Source organism: Pseudorca crassidens, chromosome 19, assembly GCF_039906515.1.
Source record: "Pseudorca crassidens isolate mPseCra1 chromosome 19, mPseCra1.hap1, whole genome shotgun sequence".
NCBI lineage: Eukaryota > Metazoa > Chordata > Mammalia > Artiodactyla > Delphinidae > Pseudorca > Pseudorca crassidens.
The window spans coordinates 17,985,966-18,007,604 of NC_090314.1; the positions used below are offsets into that span (position 1 = coordinate 17,985,966).

The 21,639-nt window shown below is 38.2% G+C and overlaps 1 protein-coding gene across 3 annotated transcripts in view; it reads right to left on the reverse strand.

Moving 5' to 3' along the window:
• The window catches only part of TAOK1 (TAO kinase 1), a 149,629-nt gene extending 135,848 nt beyond the window's left edge, over window positions 1-13,781 (reverse strand). For all 3 annotated transcript variants that reach the window (XM_067715353.1, XM_067715351.1, XM_067715352.1), the window contains exon 1: window positions 13,099-13,781. The gene's annotated coding sequence lies outside the window, so the exon portion shown is untranslated. The remainder of the gene's footprint in view (window positions 1-13,098) is intronic.
• Window positions 13,782-21,639: the final 7,858 nt, after the last annotated feature.

A 21,639-nucleotide genomic window follows, 5' to 3' on the forward strand; every position in this document is an offset into this window, starting at 1 on the left:
CAGAATAAAGAAAAAAGAATGAAAAGAAATGAAGACAGCCTAAGAGACCTCTGGGACAACATTAAACGCAACAACATTCACATTATAGGGGTCCCAGAAGAAGAAGAGAGAGAGAAAGGACCCGAGAAAATATTTGAAGAGATTATAATCAAAAACTTCCCTAACATGGGAAAGGAAATAGCCACCCAAGTCCAGGAAGCGCAGAGAGTCCCATACAGGATAAACCCAAGGAGAAACACGCCAAGCCACATAGTAATCAAACTGGCAAAAATTAAAGACAAAGAAAAATTATTGAAAGCAGCAAGGGAAAAATGACAAATAACATACAAGGGAACTCCAATAAGGTTAACAGCTGATTTCTCAGCAGAAACTCTACAAGCCAGAAGGGAGTGGCATGATATACTTAAAGTGATGAAAGGAAAGAACCTACAACCAAGATTATTCTACCCGGCAAGGATCTCATTCAGATTCGACGGAGAAATCAAAAGCTTTACAGACAAGCAAAAGCTAAGAGAATTCAGCACCACCAAACCAGTTCTACAACAAATGCTAAAGGAACTTCTCTAAGTGGGAAACACAAGAGAAGAAAAAGGACCTACAAAACAAACCCAAAACAATTAAGAAAATGGTCATAGGAACATATATCGATAATTACCTTAAACGTGAATGGATTAAATGCTCCAACCAAAAGACACAGGCTTGCTGAATGGATACAAAAACAAGATCCATCTATATGCTGTCTACAAGAGACCCACTTCAGACCTAAGGACACATACAGACTGAAAGTGTGGGGATGGAAAAAGATATTCCATGCAAATGGAAATCAAAAGAAAGCTGGACTAGCAATACTCATATCAGATAAAATGGACTTTAAAGAATGTTACAAGAGACAAGGAAGGACACTACATAATGATCAAGGGATCAATCCAAGAAGAAGATATAACAATTATAAATATATATGCACACAACACAGGAGCACCTCAACACATAAGGCAACTGCTAACAGCTATAAAAGAGAAAATTGATGGTAACACAGTAATAGTGGGGGACTTTAACACCTCATTTACATCAATGGACAGATCATCCAAAATGAAAATAAATAAGGAAACAGAAGCTTTAAATGACACAATAGACCAGATAGATTTAACTGATGTTCATAGGACATTCCATCCAGAAACAGCAGATTACACTTTCTTCTCAAGTGCGCACGGAACATTCTCCAGGATAGATCACATCTTGGGTCACAAATCAAGCCACAATAAATTTAAGAAAATTGAAATCATATCAAGCATCTTTTCTGACCACAACGCTATCAGATTAGAAATGAATTACAGGGAAAAAAACGTAAAAAACACAAAAACATGGAGGCTAAACAATACGTTACTAAATAACCAAGAGATCACTGAAGAAATCAAAGAGGAAATAAAAAAATACCTAGAGACAAATGACAATGAAAATACGATGATCCAAAACCTATGGGATGCAGCAAAAGCAGTTCTAAGAGAGAAATTTATAGCTATAGAAACCTACCTCAAGAAACAAGAAAAATCTCAAATAAACAATCTAACCTTACACCTAAAGAACTAGATAAAGAAGAACAAACAAAACCCAAACTTAGCAGAAGGAAAGAAATCATGAAGATCAGAGCAGAAATAAATGAAACAGAAACAAAGAAAACAATAGCAAGGATCAATAAAACTTAAAGCTGGTTCTTTGAGAAGATAAACAAAATTGATAAACCATTAGCCAGACTCATCAAGAAAAAGAGGGAGAGGACTCAAATCAATAAAATTGGAAATGAAAAAGGAGAATTTACAACAGACACTGCAGAAATACAAAGCATCCTAAGAGACTACTACAAGCAACTCTATGCCAATAAAATGGACAACCTGGAAGAAATGGACAAATTCTTAGAAAGGTATAACCTTCCAAGACGGAACCAGGAAGAAATGGAAAATATGAACAGACCAATCACAAGTCATGAAATTGAAACTGTGATTAAAAATCTTCCAACAAACAAAAGTCCAGGACCAGATGGCTTCACAGGTGAATTTTATCAAACATTTAGAGAAGAGCTAAGACTCATCCTTCTCAAACTCTTCCAAAAAACTGCGGAGGAAGGAACACTCCCAAACTCATTCTATGAGGCCACCATCACCCTGATACCAAAACCAGACAAAGACACTACAAAAAAAGAAAATTACAGACCAATATCACTGATGAGTATAGATGCAAAAATCCTCAACAAAATACTAGCGAACAGAATCTAACAACACATTAAAAGGATCATATATACCATGATCAAGTGAGATTTATCCCAGGGATGCAAGGATTCTTCAATATAAGCAAATCAATCAATGTGATACACCATTTTAACAAACTGAAGAAGAAAAACCATATGATCATCTCAATAGTTGCAGAAAAAGCTTTTGACAAAATTCAACACCCATTTATGATAAAAACTCTCCAGAAAGTGGGCATAGAGGGAACCTACCTCAACGTAATAAAGGCCATATACAACAAACGCACAGCAAACAACATTCTCAATGGTGAAAGCATTTCCTCTAAGATCAGGAACAAGACAAGGATGTCCACTCTCACCACTATTATTCAACATAGTTTTGGAAGTCCTAGCCATGGCAATCAGAGAAGAAAAAGAAATAAAAGGAATACAAATTGGAAAAGAAGAAGTAAAACTGCCATTGTTTGCAGATGACATGATACTATACATAGAGAATCCTAAAGATGCCACCAGAAAACTACTAGAGCTAATCAATGAATTTGGTAAAGTTGCAGGATACAAAATTAATGTACAGAAATCTCTTGCATTCCTATACGCTAATGATGAAAAATCTGAAAGAGAAATTAAGGAAACACTCCCATTTACCAAAAAGAATAAAATACCTAGGAAGAAACCTACCTAGTGAGACAAAAGACCAGAAAACTATAAGACACTGATGAAAGAAATTAAAGATGATACCAACAGATGGAGAGATATACCATGTTCTTGGATTGGAAGAATCAATATTGTGAACATGACTATACTACCCAAAGCAATCTACAGATTCAATGCAATCCCTATCAAATTACCAATGGCATTTTTAATGGAACTAGAACCAAAAATCTTAAAATCTGTATGGAGACACAAAAGACCCCGAATAGCCAAAGCAGTCTTGAGGGAAAAAAATGGAGCTGGAGGAATCAGACTCCCTGACTTCAGACTATACTACAAAGCTACAGTAATCAAGATAATATGGTACTGGCACAAAAACAGAAACATAGATCAATGGAACAAGACAGAAAGCCCAGAGATAAACCCACGCACCTATGGTCAACTAATCTATGACAAAAGAGCCAAGGACACACAATGGAGAAAAGACATTCTCTTCAATAAGTGGTGCTGGGAAAACTGGACAGGTACATGTAAAAGAATGAAATTAGAACACTCCCTAACACCATACACAAAAATAAACTCAAAATGGATTAGAGACCTAAATGTAAGACCAGACTCTATAAAACTCTTAGAGGAAAACATAGGAAGAACACTCTTTGATATAGATCACAGCAAGATCTTTTTTGATCCACCTCCTAGAGTAATGGAAATAAAAACAAAAGTAAACAAATGGGACCTAATAAAACTTAACAGCTTTTGCACAGCAAAGGAAACCATAAACAAGACGAAAAGACAACCCTCAATATGGGAGAAAATATTTGCAAACGAAATCAACGGACAAAGGATTAATCTCCAAAATATATAAACAGCTCATGCAGCTCAATATTAAAGAGACAAACAACCCAATCCAAAAATGGGCAGAAGACCTAAATAGACATTTCTCCAAAGAAGATATACAGATGGCCAAGAAGCACATGAAAAGCTGCTCAACATCACTAATTATTAGAGAAATGCAAATCAAAACTACGAGGTATCACCTCACACCAGTTGGAATGGGCATCATCAGAAAATCTACAAACAACAAATCCTGGAGAGGGTGTGGAGAAAAGGGAACCCACTTGCACTGTTGGTGGGAATGTAAATTGATACAGCCACTATGGAGAACAGTATGGAGGTTCCTTAAAAAACTGAAAGTTGAATTACCATATGATCCAGCAATCCCACTCCTGGGCATATAGCCAGAGAAAACCATAATTCAAAAAGACACATGCACCCCAATGTTCACTGCAGCACTATTTACAATAGCCAGGTCATGGAAGCAACCTAAATGCCCATCAACAGATGAATGGATAAAGAAGATGTGGTACATATATACAATGGAATATTACTCAGCCATAAAAAAGAACGAAATTGGGTCATCTATAGAGACGTGGATGGATCTGGAGACTGTCATACAGAGTGAAGTCAGAAAGAGAAAAACAAATATCGTATATTAACGCATATATGTGGAACCTAGAAAAATAGTACAGATGAACCGGTTTGCAGGGCAGAAATTGAGACACAGATGTAGAGAACTAACAAGGGGGGAAAGAGGTGGGGGGGTGGGGGTGGGGCGGTGATGAATTGGGCGATTGGGATTGACATGTACACACTGATGTGTATAAAACTGTTGAGGACCTGCTGTATAAAAAAATAAATAAAATCAAATTAAAATAAAAAAAAGTTTTGGCCCCAAAGTAGTTTTTCAGCTTCATTTTACTGAATTTCCATCCCAAACCACATAAATAGCCTATAGCCACAAACTATTACTAATTACATTCATAGACATTGATCTTTCATGCTCTCAGGTATATAATTCCCTTTCCACTCCTACTTTTCTTCAAGACCCATATAAAACTGCACTCCCTTAGGGGTCACTCCACCTAAACATCCCTTCACTTTATTTCACTTGTCTGATGACAGTTCTTTGTACCTTAGTATTCACTACACCAGTGAGTCTCAATAACAGTTGATTTTACTCCCCAGGGGACTTTTGCCAATATCTGGAGACATTTTTAATTGTCACAACTGGGGAGAGGGAGTGCTTCTGGAATCTAATGGGTAAAGGCCAGGGATGCTTCAAAATATCTAATAATACACAGCACAAATCCACACAATAAATTATCCTACCTAAAATGTCAACACTGTCATGTTTTCGAAACTTTGCATTGCATTATTGTATGATATATTTATTTGCAATCCGTATCCCTGTTGAACTGAAAAAACAGGAGAGATTAAATCGTACTCATTTCTGTATCCCAACACAGTATCTAGCAAATAGCAGTCAAAAATGTATAATAAATAGATGTGTCATCACTGAACCTATTTTGATAAGTACAGTGCCTAGAATGCAGCACTCAAAAGATACATGATAAGTACATGTGTTATGACAATCTTATTTTGATACTAAAGCTATGTAGATAATGGTTATACTGGTAGTCTTTAAATTCAAATTCCATCAATCACTGTTTTGATTTGGTGTTTTCATAGTACATACCGACAGATCATAAATTATAACCTATGTATCTCAAAGTGTTAAACTGAAATTGATTTCTATATTAAGCTTAAACCAAATATGAGTAAACCAAAGAGCTTAATGACTATGCTTCAAAAGGATTTAACAAAGAACACTTTTTCAAAAAAAAAAAGTTATAATCTCATATCACAATGCCACTTGAATGAGATAAAGTAGAATAATAGATACTAAAATTTGGGATACCATTTCACCTAATATTAATCCAATATAATTCATGTTAAAAAAAAACAGAATGGTGGTGTACCTTAATATATTAATTGTCAAAAACAATTAGACAGTTTTTGTATTATTTAATAAACATGTCGTACGTCAAAAGCAGAACCATTATATTGTTAATGACTGGATTTACCACCTCAAAGATAATCATAAAACGCATTTTCGATGTTTGCTTACTGTATCTATTTCACCATTCCTCCCCTAATATATTCCATGCCATCTCCAGGAAGGTTGAAAGAAAATGTGTATTTACAAGGCTCTTAAATTAACCAGATGTCTTGTTAAATTTAGTTCTTTAGAGTAGACAGACTGTAAAATGTTAGGAGACTAAGTCTCCAACTTAAATTTTTGAGAGAATGATACATTATTAATACATCTACATTTCAAATCTGATAAATAAAAATGAAAGTTCTTTATTTGATTCCTATTTAAAGTTCTCAAAACATTTAACTTCCAACATAGGTTCATTCTTGTTGACTGAAAAAAACAATTGCAAAAAAATCACATTTGGTCTTCCTTAAAGACACAAAATCTAATTCACTTCTGATACTGAAACTACTAAATGCAGAAAGAAAACAAAAAACAAATTTTAAAAAGCCCACCACCCTTATCATTTATTTGATTATCAAATAATAAACAACACGTATTTCACATGTATTCAACCAGAGAAAGAAAAAAATTCATTTGGTAACAATGCATTATTTAGGATTTTGGTATAACATCATTTACTACAGTAATAAACTCTCTTGTGAAACTTATTCTTCTAATTTATCAAATTATCTAATACATATTACAAAAACAAAATTCGTGGATCAATATTTTTGTTTTCCCCTAAAACCATGCTATTCTTGAAGGCAGTGGACCTCTCCAACCAGTTTACCATACATTTGTATGCATATGCATAATCAGTTCAATCAAAATGCCACATAAACAAAGAAATATCCAAATTCTATACTTTCTATTGCTAGCATTCAAGTTTCTCTACTACAGAACATTTCTTTCCTAAATAGAAAATTTTCCCATCTTTTCCTTAAAATCTTTTTACTCTTGATTTAAGTTTTATGGCATTATTTCATAGAACTGAACTTTCACACATAATACACAGAAATATTTTGTCAGTATCTAAACTAAAGATAAAAGGATCTTTTCATTACGGTATTTTCAAATTACTTGTGCTTTTCTGGGTAATGGAAAAATTATCATCAGTAACAAGCACATATGTCAAAGTAAAGAATCTGAGAGTGAGCACATTATACTGCGCCCCCAGGACTCAAAACCCTTGAATTGTAAGAAACAAAACCAACTGAAATACCGTACTCCAATAATGTGATGTTCCCTATAAAAAACATCACAATCATCATCTACCATTTACACAGCATGAGCTTCCTTAACCGCAGTATATTAAATACTGTAACACATACTATACAGAGTGCAACAGTGAAGAGTAAAGTTTCCTTATCAAGTACCATTACAGGTTAATAAGTAGTTTTAGTCTTTACAATCAAAAATATGGATGCTTTTGGCAAAGAGACAAGTTTTCCAATTTTGAGTGACACTAAATTCCCAAGTGTAAAAAAGGAAAAACCTTGACCTTGTTTAGTAATGCTGTTCATCAACTTTTTCTAAAACCTTTCTCTGCTTCAGTGGAAACAAACTGGAAAAAATCAGTCCAAAATACAAACTAGAGACTCGTAACTACCACCATAAGTGAACTAAAAAAAAAATCAACCAAAATATAAGGATATCATTAGATGTAATGCACTGAAGCACACTGAAATTTTTTAAAAATACTTAATAGGGCGGCGCAGTGGTTGAGAGTCCGCCTGCCGATGCAGGAGACACGGGTTCACGCCCCGGTCTGGGAAGATCCCACATGCCGCGGAGCGGCTCGACCCGTGAGCCGTGGCCGCTGAGCCTGCGCGTCCGGAGCCTGTGCTCCGCAACAGGAGGCCACAACAGTGAGAGGCCCGCGTACCGCAAAAAAACAAACAAACAAATAAACAAACATATATATAGTGCAATTAATAGTTTAAAATTAAATCTATATATGACTCAAATAAAAATAAAAGATATTTTATTATGCTCCAAATAAAGTTTTTTTTTAAAATAAATCCTGCAATTCATGAGAAATTGCCCTCACATACATAAGACGTGACATTAGAGCATGTGATAACATGCTCCCCAATATAAAAATCTCAGAAGTTATCATCATACCCAAAACTGCTGGTATCCTGCCCAGGACCTATCAGTACCCCAACAAGCTTTGAGACCTAGGAACGGTAAATATGTGCAACATAACTAACAAATAGACTAGAGACTAGAATCAGGAGAGATTGAAAGGAGAATTGTTGAAAGAAAAAGAAAAAACAAGCATATTCATACTTCAGAAATATGCAATTAGAAGTAAAAAGCATGAGTTCAAAAAGAAACTTCAAAAAAATTTATCTGTGAACCCAGAACACATAAAAATAAAGCCAAAAAAAGTTTCCCATTACAATGCTCACCCTTACTTACACAACACACTCTGGTATTTCCCATTATTTTTTATTTAAAAAAATTGGTGTTGTGACCCAGTAAGTTGAACTGACAAGTCACTAATGGGTCACAACCTGAAGTTTGAAAAGCACTGGCTTAGAGGAACTGACAACCACAGGAAGATCCTTGCTTTCCTCTGAATATCTGGTTTGAGAAAACTATTTAGGAAGTGGAAAAAGTGAGAAGACAGAATTCCTCCAGGGCAGGGACCAAACCTTATTGGCATGTAATCATCACTTAACATTTGCTGAATTAATATATTGTGGAATATAAAGCACTTTCAAGATGAGACATACCTACAAAACATACCTAAAAAAAACGCTTAGGAGAGCATGAGTACTTTGGATTCCCTCAAAGCCAGGGATGGTGAAAAGAGTTCCAGGAAGTAGAAGTATGATAGCAAAAGACTTAAATAAACAAATGAAGTACCAAAGAGGAAGGAAATTTTGTTCTTTAGGACAGGTTTTACATCCAGCAAAGGAAAAAGAAAATCTCTTATAGAACTACATAGTAGTCCATTTCAGGTACAAAAAAGTTTGTAAGCTATTCTTGGTTAGAAATTCGAACCATTTCTTTAAAAAATATACGTTGAGCTCCAAATGTATAAATCCAACTTCAAATCAAAATTATGGAATGTAATTCATTCTTAAATATTAGACACACTATTTTCATTTGTAAACATTTATTAAGTGGCTAATATGTGACAGCCAACAACTTATTGGGTGCTTACTATGTATCAAACAATACATTAGGTACTTAACAAGGGTTATCCCATTTAAACCTAGCAACCTTATAAAGTAGGCATTATTTTCATTTTATAGACAGGGAAAGTGAGGCTTAAAAATGTTATATAAAGAAGTTACACAGCTAATAAATGGTAAAATTAAGATATATTAAGTGACAGTTGTATTATTGGTGGCTGCAGACCCGAATATTTTGTTCCATTCCAGTATCTGTTGATGTTTTTCTTAGAAACTAAACTTTGCATGTCTTTCTAAATGAAGTAATTCATCTACTTCTGAATCTGCACAACATAATCATATTGAATAATTTTATCAAAAAGAAAATTCAGCCCCTTCTCAGCTTTAAAGATAAGTTAGAGGCCAATTAAATGTAGTTATGCTTTTATAACAATGTCACTGCTACTGGCATTTTTAACAGGCTATATATTAATTATGCAAAGTACCTAGTAACCTGTACTTTTATTAACTTTATTTACATGCCACATAAATTTTTTATATTGTGAAAAACCTTTCCACCTTTTATGGGCCGCTTAATTTTGTCACTAGTTAAGAAAATGCAGCCTTAAACTGTATTTCAGAACAAAAAGTCTGCTTCTAGCACAAACAGAAGAGACTGATACAGAAATAATTGTTACCAAATGTTAAAAGAACATCCCAATTGAAAGTAATTGTTTCTAGCCCCTCCACACAACATTTAAATTCATGTGGATTTTTTAAAAAGGTATGAAACACTTTAATGATATTAAATATCAATTTTTATCATTAAAATTAAAATATTTTAATCCAATATAATGGAATGAATAGAGGTTTGTATCTTTTACACTTACATTTTTAGAATTTGAAATCTTGAAGAATATAAAAAAATAATCCAGCCATGAACAAGTACAGAAACCTAAAGGCAGACGAACATACGTTGGCACTCTGCTTAATGGAACAATCTCAATTTTATGCAAGACTTAACTACAGAATTGACACTTTTTAGAAGAGATGCATTCATATATGATCCTGAACTGAATAGCAGCCCTTACCTTATACATAGAAAAAAGCTCCTAATTTCTAAAAGGTTAAATCAGTATGAGTACAATTATTACAACAGACTACTGATAACCAAAAAGATATACAGAGGAGAAATAAAATGATTTTACTATACAGAGCAGTCAAATGAAAAACAAAGAATTTATTAATTTGAATAACAGATTAATCTCAAATCTAATTTCAATGCCAACAGTTGGCCCCCTAGATAACTTCTGGATTTACTAAGTATTCATATCTACTAAGTACCAGCAAATTCTTAAAATAAATTACACTTTTTATGGTTAGTTAAGAGTATTCAGTCCTAGTATTCTGTAAGTAATCAGTTTCTTTCTTACTACTGGGATGGCATCACAGCATGGGACCAAATATCATGTATATACCTTGATGTAAAGAAAACTTGTTTTATATTAACATGGTCAGTTAACTGCCACATCTACAGTTCTCCCAAAATATATATTACAGAAAATACAATAATTATTTTCTATTCAATTCACTCATACTTTTGGTCCTGTATATTGCTGTATTTCTTTAAAACCTCTCAGTTTAAATCTGTTTGAGAAACTATCCTTTAATTTGGAAGGAAATTTAGTTACTGTCAAGATAATCCTACACTATACAAAGCCTTTAAACCCAATTGATTCTTAGAAATTCTTCCATCTATAAAACATGAGAATTATAACCAAATTAACAAATCAGGTATCAGAATGCCAAAAATTAAGTCACTAAGAGGGAATTCAGAGAATCAGTTGTGAAAGAACAGGAAGTGATGTACACTGCCATTTTGTAGATAACTAGAAACCCAAGAGGTACCATATAATCTGGAATCAATTAACTCAGACTAACAGCTCTTAGTTTCTCTTTCTGACAGGGGCATCAGAACTCACCTGCAATAACCCGCAGACAGTTTTTCCTTAATAATGAATTTATCTAATTGGTCATGAACATAGTTTTACCACCTTTAACCGAATTCCTACCAACTACTGAAAAGGGTTTCTTCATAGTTGTTCTAAAGAGTACCTCTTAGTTCTAGTATGCTGATATATAGCAAGTAGTTTACCTATATCCAGTGTACATCCTTAAGTTTTGTAGCCCTTATTGATAAATCCCCTCTGCCTTCACCTTTCGAAGACAAAAACAGTCACTTTTTACTGAGCAGTATGCTTGGGTTTATACATGCTAGTATATATGAATTAATTACCAACAAGCCATAACACAGGAATTAGACTTTACCTCACAATTTGCCAAAGAGGGGAAAACTACACACCACAACATGCAGCTTTGTGCCATGAAATAAAGATTCAAATGAGAAGTGCTGTTTAAGTTAAAATGAGTTCAGATAAAAATCAAAAGAGAATAAAGTAAGGAGAATTCCATTTGCTGAGGAAAAACAATAAAAACTGATTTAACATACCATTAATGTGTCTCCCTATATTAAAATCATGAAATAAGATGACAGAAACTAAATTAATGCTTAACACCACTACTACTAACATCTTTAAATACCTGTCTTAAAACAGGTTTCAAAATACAACAAACACCAAAAAAGCTCTGATGGACAATGTAATATGCAGATGGCATTTGGAAGTATTTAAAAACAAGTCACCCACTAAGTAAAGCTTAAACACCAAATACAACTTGCTAGTAAAACGTCAAGACAAGATCTCTGTAGTTAGTTTAGTCACCTTCATCACTTTGTATAAAAGTTATTTAATTATATGAATATTCATGTACGGAACATTTTGAAATCACTTCATCAGTAACTCTAAATACTTAAAGAAAAAAGTATCAACTGTAGATTTCAAGACTACTCTTTGGTCACAAGAACTTGGCAACACACTTCCAGAATGTTAATTTTTTTTAAATTTATTTCTACTCTACTAAACAAAACCAACAAGTACTACTGTAAACCAGATAAGATGATTTGTTTTAAACAAATATGACATGAAGCAAAAGAAGTGGAAAAACGACTTACTGACTACAGAATACAGATCCTATCACAATATCATTAGGCAAATTAATCTTTATTAATTTTTATTACATTAAGAAACAAGGCATTTTCAACAGAAAGGTTTGTAACCTAATCATTTTCGGAAAATTCCGATTTCAATGTATACAAAATAGTATTAACCCTAAAAATTCACAGCTCAGGGAGAAGGAATGTCCATCAGACAGCCTGTCTGTGTATAATAATCTTTAATAATTCTTCAAGAATTACAAAAGTCATAGGAAGAAAAAAAAAGAGGGAAATGAGGGAGTACAAAATTATTTTATTTTAATCCTAACGAAAACCCAATATGCTCACACACAAAAAAAGTCAACCCAGTGTTTTGAAAAGAGAGAGACATCAAAACTGTTCTAACATGGCAGGGTCTCTCTTGAGAGGCCGTAGCCCCCCCAACAGTAACAGACATACTTCCCAGGGACAGATCTCAGGGGAAGAGTATTAAACCAGTACCGTTATCGATTTAAAACCAAAGGAAAAGGGGTAACCTTTCTAAGGGAAGCGCCATTACTTCCCTCTCTTGCTCCCCCTCCCTTCAGTGTATACACGGGCCTGTGTATGAAGAAACTGCCTTGGACTTCTGCAGCACTGCAGTAGACTAAAGAATGGGGAAGGGTTGAGGGAAAGAAACGCTTCCATCATCCCTAGAGAAGAGGGGTACAGATTTCCCGAGCAAGGAGGGAGGGTGGGAATCCACCCAGTAGACTACCCAGAGCGGTCTCCCTTCCCAAGAATTCACAGACACTACAAAGGAGGAGAGGGAGGAGCAGAGAAATCAGAAGGGAAAGGGACCTCGCGCCTTTAAATCGGGGTGCACATCAACCCAGTCTCCCTAGAAGGGCCACACCTTCCTCGAGACATCCTCTTCTACCACCCCTTCCGGTAACCCTCAGGAAAGAGGAATGTAATTGCTCTTGCCCCTCAAAACGGGAGGGCGCCCAGCTCACCAGCTTCTTCACCCCACCCACAGAATCACAGACCCTCCTTGTCTCCCTCCCCCACCCCACCCCCACATCCCTTCTTCCGCGCAGCGGCCAAAGTGGGCCGAATTTCCCCGCCCCCTCCATGTCTCCCTTTCCCAAGGCAGAGGTGCCCTTACCCTTTCGCCGACAGGTCTGGGGCGGAGCAGGCAGCCACAGCCCCCTGCAGCGCTTGGGTAGCCGCTACGCTGGAGGGCGAGGAGTGAGGAGGAGGAGGGGGCCAGGCGACAGACCGCCGCCCCCCCCCCCGGAGCCCCAGCAAGCCGCCCAGCCCAAGCTCTGCGACAAGGGGCGGGGGGGGGGGGGCGAAAGGACTACCGGGGTCGAGGAGGCGCCCTCAGCGCTTGGACTCAGCTAAGATGGCGCGGGGAAGTGCCGGGAGCAGCCGCCGCCGCCTCGGGGGAACCGGCCCGGGCCTCGGCCGCCTCCCGTCCTCACACAGCCGAGGCCCTCTCGGTCCCCCGCCGCGGCCCGTCGGCGGGCGGGCCCACGCACAGACCTCAGCCACCACCACCCCTGGGAAGGGGGCGCTCACAAAGGGAAGAGAGGCCCCGGGCCGGCCGGCCGGCGGGGCGGGGTCCCCAGGGGCTGGAGGCCTCAGAGGTTCGCGGGTGCCTCGCGCTCTCGGCCCGCGAAGGGCGCAGGCAAGCAGGACCCCTCCTCTCTCCTTAGGCAGGCGGCGGCACCGACTCACTCTCTTTGCCACCCTCCCTCTCTCTCTCTCCGAGCCCTGAAGCCACAGAGCCCGGCCGCTGCCCAGATTCCCCCCCCTTCCCAGACACCACTCCCCTCCTCCCGACAGTCATCCCAGTCTCCAATCTCGCGAGATTTCCCGCCTGACAGGCTCGACCCTGCGCGAGGCAAGACTGCGTACGCGTGCACGCCCTCACGGGAGCGCGCGAGTGCTTACACTGGGCGGAGTCTCCAGAATGGCCCAGAGTTCCGTCCTGTCTCCAGTCCGGCCTCGCTCACCTGGCGGAGCCGTTCTGCCACGTGGGCGTCAGGTACATTCATTTCACCCTGAAATCTAAGAAAGAAGCGTCAGGTGCATTCATTTCACCCTGAAATCTAAGAAAGAAGAGCTTATCTGCTCTTCTCCTTTGCTTTTCCCACTCCCAAAATATCCGTCCCCCCCAGAAAACCCTGCGAATGAGAAGCTTGCCCTGACATGTTGAATAGCCCCCTTCTTACACACCTTATTTCAATCCCTCCGTGGAATTCAGAGGTAAGCTGGTCAGCGTAATCAGTATGTAACTGAGTTTTTCAGATTCTAAACGTTTATAATAATTTTTGGAACTGTAACAAGAGTTGGAAATACAGAGCTAAACCATCCTATAGTTAGCGATGGTAGGAAAGGGACAAATTCTTGAAAAGTTTTTGTGGATTGAGTAGGTTGAGTAACAAGTGCAGTAAACAAACTAAAGAGTTCTAAGGGAAGAGGTAGTGCTTCTCATTTTTTTAAATGAAAAACATTTTTTTAGGGGAAAACCCCTCCAGTCGGCCACAAAGAGAAATTTTATTCAAGAACCAAAAGGTATGCCTAAGGTGCAGTCATAAAAAATCTTGGTTCTTCAATCAGTAAAACAACTGAGATGAATAGATCTGTTGTGTGAGATTTGTGAGTGAAAATGTACACCAGAACAGTTGTTGGAAGTTACAATAAACTAGGAAAGTACATTGGCTGTGATCAGAAAAAACAAGCTCTCTGCTTCAGCCGGATGTACATGTAATTTGTTCTAAATGTTCCCTCTCCTAGTAAGGGTCCTTGCTTTGCAAGTCAGTCAGTCATTACTCTTTTCACCTATATCGTCAACCATTCTCAAACGGCAACTTCCCCTCAGCATTAAAAACAAAACAAATAAAACAAAATAAAATTTAAAAAAACAAGCCCAAGTTTCTCCTTCTCTGAGGGGAAAAGAAAGATTAGGATCTTCACCTCTCCTGTCCTTCACAGACAAAGTCTTGGAAAATTTGTCTATCATCCCACCTCCACAGAAAACTAAGAATTTGATCTCGCCAAGGTCAAGAGTGTCCTCCTTAGTTATGTCTAGTGGTGTATTCATTTTAATCCCTTCCTTCTTGACATCTACAATACTTGACACAGTTGATACTCCTTCCATCTTGAAACTTGTGTTCCTCTTTGGCTTTTCAGCACCACTCAAAACCAGTTTTTCTTGTACCTTCCTGTCCCTGAAGCCCCTCATCCTCCACCCACTCCTTAAATGATGCCCCTCCAGTCCTGATCCCATCTTCTGAAAGTGATACAGCAAGAATGTTCTAGTTACTTCATACATTTGGGAATGGAAAGAGATTCATGCTTTCCCATAGTATTTGTTCTTAATCTTTTTATAGAAAATTTCACACATACAAAAAAAGGAGTCAGATAGAATAGTAAACCATGTGTCTATCATCCAGCTTCAGCTGTTATCACACTTTATCAATCTTGTTTCACCTATTCTCCCACAACCTTTCCCCTCACCCCATGTACTTTTAAGTAAATCTCTAATAAACCATCATAACATTTCACCTGTAAGTACGCACTTTAATACGTATCTCTAACAAATACTTTTGTTGTAACATAACCTTGATTTCATTATCACACCTTTACAATACTTCCTTAATATTATTTAATACCCAATCCGTGTTCAGTTTTTCCCAATAGTTTCCAAAATATCTTTTCATAGCACATTTATCTGAATCAGGGTCTGAACAAATTCTCCACTTTGCATTTGATTGATAAATATGTCTCTTAAGTCTCTTTTCATGTTCCCCTTCCTTTTTTCTTCCTTCCTTCCTTTTTTCTTTCTTTTTCATATGTAGTTTATTTGTTGAAGAAATCAGATTATATATCCTAAGAATTTTCCACATTCTGGACTTGGCCAGTTGCCTCCTCATGATGTCATTTCATATTTGCTTCAATGATTATATTTCTTATAAACTGGTAGTTAAATCTAAAGATTTGATGTTGTATGTGTGGTGTTTTTATAGTATTTTGTATCTGCCACTACCTCGTTCTCACACTTACCTCCACCTCTACCACAAATTGTAGTTCCCCCCGCCCCATTTCCTCAGCACATGGGGCATCTTAAGAGATTCTGGCTGTCTCATTATTATTATTATTATTCCAGATCTGTGCCTATGATCTGGTGCAAATAGGCCTCCCTCCTCAAATTCTTCAAATTTCACACACACACACCTACACATGGGCTTATCCCAATGTCAAATTTGTTCAACAGGAAAGTACTGTTAGTAGATACTGCAAAACATATCAGTTATTTAATTTTTAGAATTTATCAAAAAAAAAGAAAATTATACTCATCGATGGTAGGAAAATAAGTCAATGCTTAGAATGGTTGCAGATATTGCACTTTCTGTGGATTTAACTCCTGAACACTTCTTGGATTGGTCTCGTTCTTCATCCCCATTGCTTCTGCTGTGGTGGTTCATACCTCAGTTTCTCACCTGAGGTACTGTAATTGCCTTCCAACTACTCTCCTTGCTACCCCTCAGGATGCCCCATTCTCTGTCCTGAGCTAAATGGTTTTATTCTTCCTAAAGTGCAATTTCTAAAAGCTGAATGTTTAATTTCTCTGCTTAAAACTCTTGCGTGACTCCCCAAAGCCTTCCAAATTAAATCCAAACAAAACCCCTGCATACCTCTCTAACCTTAGGATATTCCTACCATCCTGATATTATTCACTCTTCTGCTAACGGCTAATATGCTTCAAGTGTCACCTCCCTGAGAGGCCATCTCATATCTCAACTAGGTATTCTTTTGAGCCTATAAATTGGGGTCAGAAAGCTGTGGGAGATGAATGGGTACCAACCATGATTTGACCTTGACAGAAAAGTTACCCAAGCAGTGGCAAAACCAAGAATAAGTTCTTTCCAAACATTGTCTCATTTAATCCTCACAACAAACTTGTGATGTACTATTATTATTACCTCTGTTTTATAGGTAAGGAAACCAGGGTTCAGAGAGTTTATGTCACTTCCCCAAAATCAAAAAACTAATAAGTAAGTGGTGAGCTAGAATTTGAACCCAGTTGTGAATGAATCCAAAGCATGCTCTCTTTCTACCATATTATACTCCTGGTACCACCAACCGAGGATAGCTTGATGCCACGTACACATTTGGAGTGTTTAAGAGATGCCTGACCGTGTAATGTCAGTGTATTTGTTGTTGCACATGTATCTGTGTGCAAAAAGATAGCTTGTCAATGTGTGGGTGGGTACACTGACTGATACGATATCTAGCTAATGAAACTATCTGTTCAGTATTGTCACTCATTAAAAGACCAAGTCATGTTCAACTCAATTTAACAAATACTTGTTAAATTTGTTGACAGCTTGAAGTCTGGTGGTCATACCTCATTCAGATGTGTCTACAAAAGGCTGCCTGATAGAAGCATGGTTTCACAGACTGCAAAGTAACACTCATCATATACAGAGTTGGTTCTTGAGCTCTGCATCCCCGTATTTATCGGGTTCATTTTGTGAACCTTTTACAAATGCCACATTTGAAAATGCCCTGCATGTGGAGGCAGCAGATTATTCTATTTTAACCCACAGAAATAGACAAATGCTGGGCCAAGGTCCCCTAAGGATGGTAGAATACAATTCAGTTCAAGAAAGTCCTGTCCTAGAAACCTTTCAGTCTCATGTATCTATCAGATAAGCATCTGCAGCAAGCCATGAATAAATTAAAGCAGCCGCACCGGAGTCTAAAAGAAAGCCAGCCCTGAAGATATCAGGCACTGGATGTGAAGGTAGTACAGCCGTAGTTAAAAACATTGACTGTGGAGTCCCACCTCCATCTCTTACTCCTGTCAGTGAGTATGTTACTTTGTGCCAGTTTCATAACCAGGCTGGGTGTTGCTTTCCTTATCTGTAAAATGGGGTTAACGTTACCTTCCTTACAGGGTTGTGTGAGGATTTAAATAAGATACCATGTAAAGTGCCTAACCCATGGGAAATGTTTTAAAGTGTTAGCTGTTATTGTGTATGTGTCAGGAGGTAAATATCCATTGCACTGCTCTGACACTACCCTCTGGCAGGCACCCATGATCAGTGCATCACGACTGTCTGGGACATCTGTGAATGTGGCAAGGGTTGGGCAGCATGTCTGTGGACTGAGAGGTTTTTGGAATGTATCTTCTGGACCAATTGGTGATTTTGTCATGCCCGTGTCTTTGGCTGACATCTGCCACAATTGAAAACACAAATTCCTACCAGAGTTCTGATATGTAGGATATGAAACAAACAGCTGGCAATCAAAACTTAAAATAAGTTGTTATTTTATTGGCCTAGGATTGTCTTTGGGCCTCCTCTTTAGCCTTCTCTTTGCTAGGCAGTAACATGATACTGGTAAGAAGTCTTTGGTTGAAAGTGACAATTGAAATCACCTTACAGGGGAAAAAAAAAAGGAAGTTTATTAAACCCTGTAACTGAAAAGTCCAGTGCTTTAGGAATTAAAAGAATTTTGTCAGGTGTTTGCCTCTTTTTGTTTCCCGTTTTCAGTCTCTCCACGCACCATACCTAGCTCCCAATTGCTTGGCTATTTTTCTCCATAGATTGGATTTTGTTATAAGGTTGTCTGTGTTTGTATTGGAGTGGGGAATGCAACTGAGGATCCGAGTGCTTCCCACTGCTGTTATCTAGTTTAATATACCCCAACACTGAATGCTGCCATTAATACTGTCTATACACAGGAAACGAATCAAGGGCATTTCTAATATTGGTTTTAACCAGATGCTTCCTTTGCTGATATGACACTGTATTATGATCACTAGTGACAGGAGCCCCGTCCCAAAATTTAGGTTTATACAACCACTTAATCTCTCCTGCTATGTGGCCTTTCCTGCATAACCTGCTCTCTCTCACCTGTTGCCCAAAACCCCCGAGCAGGGGACAGAGGTCTAGTCTAGTGATCAAATGGCACCATATAAATGGTTATCATGAAACTCATCCTTTATTTCTCCTCTTCACAAATGTTCTCAACACAAAAATATAACAATATTGTAAATGTAGAAATTGAAGTCATTTGGTACTTTGTGAGGACGAGCAGATCAGAACTAGGGTCTTATGGACCAGAGACAGTGTTTCCATGAGAGGTGCAAACAGGCTTCACATAGATCATATTAGATGAACTTTCATCTTAGTAGTTTATTCATGTAGCAGAGGCATGGATGCTGGACTGAGGCAGGGGGCAGAGTGGAATGGGAGGAATGGCCACAGAAGTCCAGATTTACAGTTCATCCCAGTTTAGTGACCCTAAAGGCAAAGGAAAGCTTCTCACTCTCACCTAACAGTATATAATATCCAAAGGAACATCTTTGAGTGGCCCAAATTGGACCCTGTGTTATATGCCCTTCTCTGGGCTAGTCATTTCACCAAGGGGTGAGACATTTTGATTGCCCTAGCTAGGATTGTGTGTCCACTCTGTGGCAAGAGGCTCCGAGTAACAGTTCCACAAAACTACACAGAGTGATGGAGAGGAAATTCCTTAAAGGAATGTAGGGTACTTTCTGCCAGAAGATGAGGGAGAAATTCTGGACAGACAAAAACAACAGATGTTCACTACAAGAAGAATAGAACTGCTGGCAAGGCCAAATGATATGGTGTTGTGGGGATGCTAGCTAGAGTACAATATATTGGCACTTGCTGTGGCCAGGTAAAAGAAAGCAACTATCACCTGGACACAACAGAACTTTCATATCTATGACCTCTTTTGATCTTCACCATAACTCTGAGAAATCGTCAGGGCATACTTATTTTACAGAATGCACTTTTGAGAGTCAAGCAACAGAGAGAAGCACAGTGGAAAACACATGGTTCACACGACAAGACCAGGTACCTGGTATTTATGTATCTGGTATGTACGTCAGTTTGGGAGGCGGGTGCCTTCCCAGACATTCTTAGAACGTTAGACAATTCTGAAAGTATCTGGCATGTGCAGGAACCCAGAAAATGCCCAGCATCCAGGTACATAGTGCCAAGGTGACTGCAACTTCCTGGGAACTCTAGCACACATATGCATCTTTTCCTAGATTTCTCTATCACATTAACATTTATAGTTGCTATTCTTCCACATACTCCAGGATAACAGCCTTCATTCACTCTACTTCCATCTCCCACATCTAACCCAATTTCTGACACACAGACAACCCACAATAAGTGTTTATGGAATAATGAATTGAAAGATAGCAAGCATTATTGAATGTCAGTTATGTGCATTATGCTAGGCTCTATGGATATAGAGATGAATAAGATACAATTCCTATTCTTGAGATCACAGCCTGATGGAAAAGGCCAATGAATAAACAGTCCTAAGTCATTTAGGACTCTTTGGCTGTAAGTGACATAGACCCAAAGTAGTTTAAGAAAAAAATGGGAATATTTTGGCTCACACAAGCTAAAAAGTCCACAGTTCGGGCCGGCTTCAGGCAGAGTTAGTTTAGGGCTTAAATGCTCTGGTTTCATCTCTAGGAGTTCCACCATGTTAACTTTGGTCTGGAGGCTTCACAGCAAGAAGCATCAGCAATTCCAGTCCTTACATCCTTTCAAGGCAACAGACTGTAGTGGTTCAGAGTGAGACCTGGTTTGACGCCTGGCCTCACCACATACCGGCTATGAGAACTTCAACAAGTTAATTGAAACACTCTGTGCCTCAGTTCCACCATTTGTAAAAGTGGAATAATAACTGTACTTACCCCGTATAGTTATTGTGAGGGCTAAAGAAAATAAATTGTGTTCAGAACTCTCCCTGGCACGGGATAAGCACTTAATAAGTGTTAACTATTTCATTATTTTTGTTATCATTATTGTCATCAAATTTCAGGAAAAAAATAAGAGAATTTTTTTCCCCAAAATGCCAGAGAAAGTTTTATTGCCTCTCATTGGCTCTATCTGGATCATGTGCCCATCCCTGAGCCAGACACCAGGGAATGTCATACACTGCACACACTGGGGGCTTAGGCCTGATAAACGTGCTCCATCTCTGGAATGCAATGTCACAAGAACCACATAGACTATGAATAGAGGACAGGCTTGTTCCCAGCAATGGAGGTGGATGCTAGGCAGCAAAAACAAGACATGAGCAGCAAAATAGGCTTGATGGTACAGTCTGGCCAGTGCTGCGAACATGGTAAGTATGCGAGCCCATCTGAGGAGCTTCTGGGAAGAACTGATTTCTTTTAATCGACTACCTAGGTCCCCTAATCCAAAAGGGACTGTGGTAAAACATACATAACAAAATTTACCACTTTAACCATTTGAAAATATACAGTTCAGTGGCACTAAGTACATTCACATTGTTGTACAACCATTGCCACTATCCACCTCCAGAATTTTTTTCGTATTCCAAAACTGAAACTCTGATAGGCTATACTCCAATATAAAATAAAGAGTGAAAAAAATTTTTTAAGAAACTTAAATTCTGTACTCTATACCTATTAAACAACAACCTCCACCGTCCTGCCCACCCCCCGCCCCCGGTAATCTCTAGTCTACTTTCTATCGCTATGAATCTGATGACCCCATGTACATCATATAAGTGGAATCACATAGTGTTTGTCTTTTTGTGACTGTCTTATTTTACTTAGCATAATGTCTTCAAGTTTCATTCATGTTGTAGCATGTGTCAGAATTTCATTCCTTTT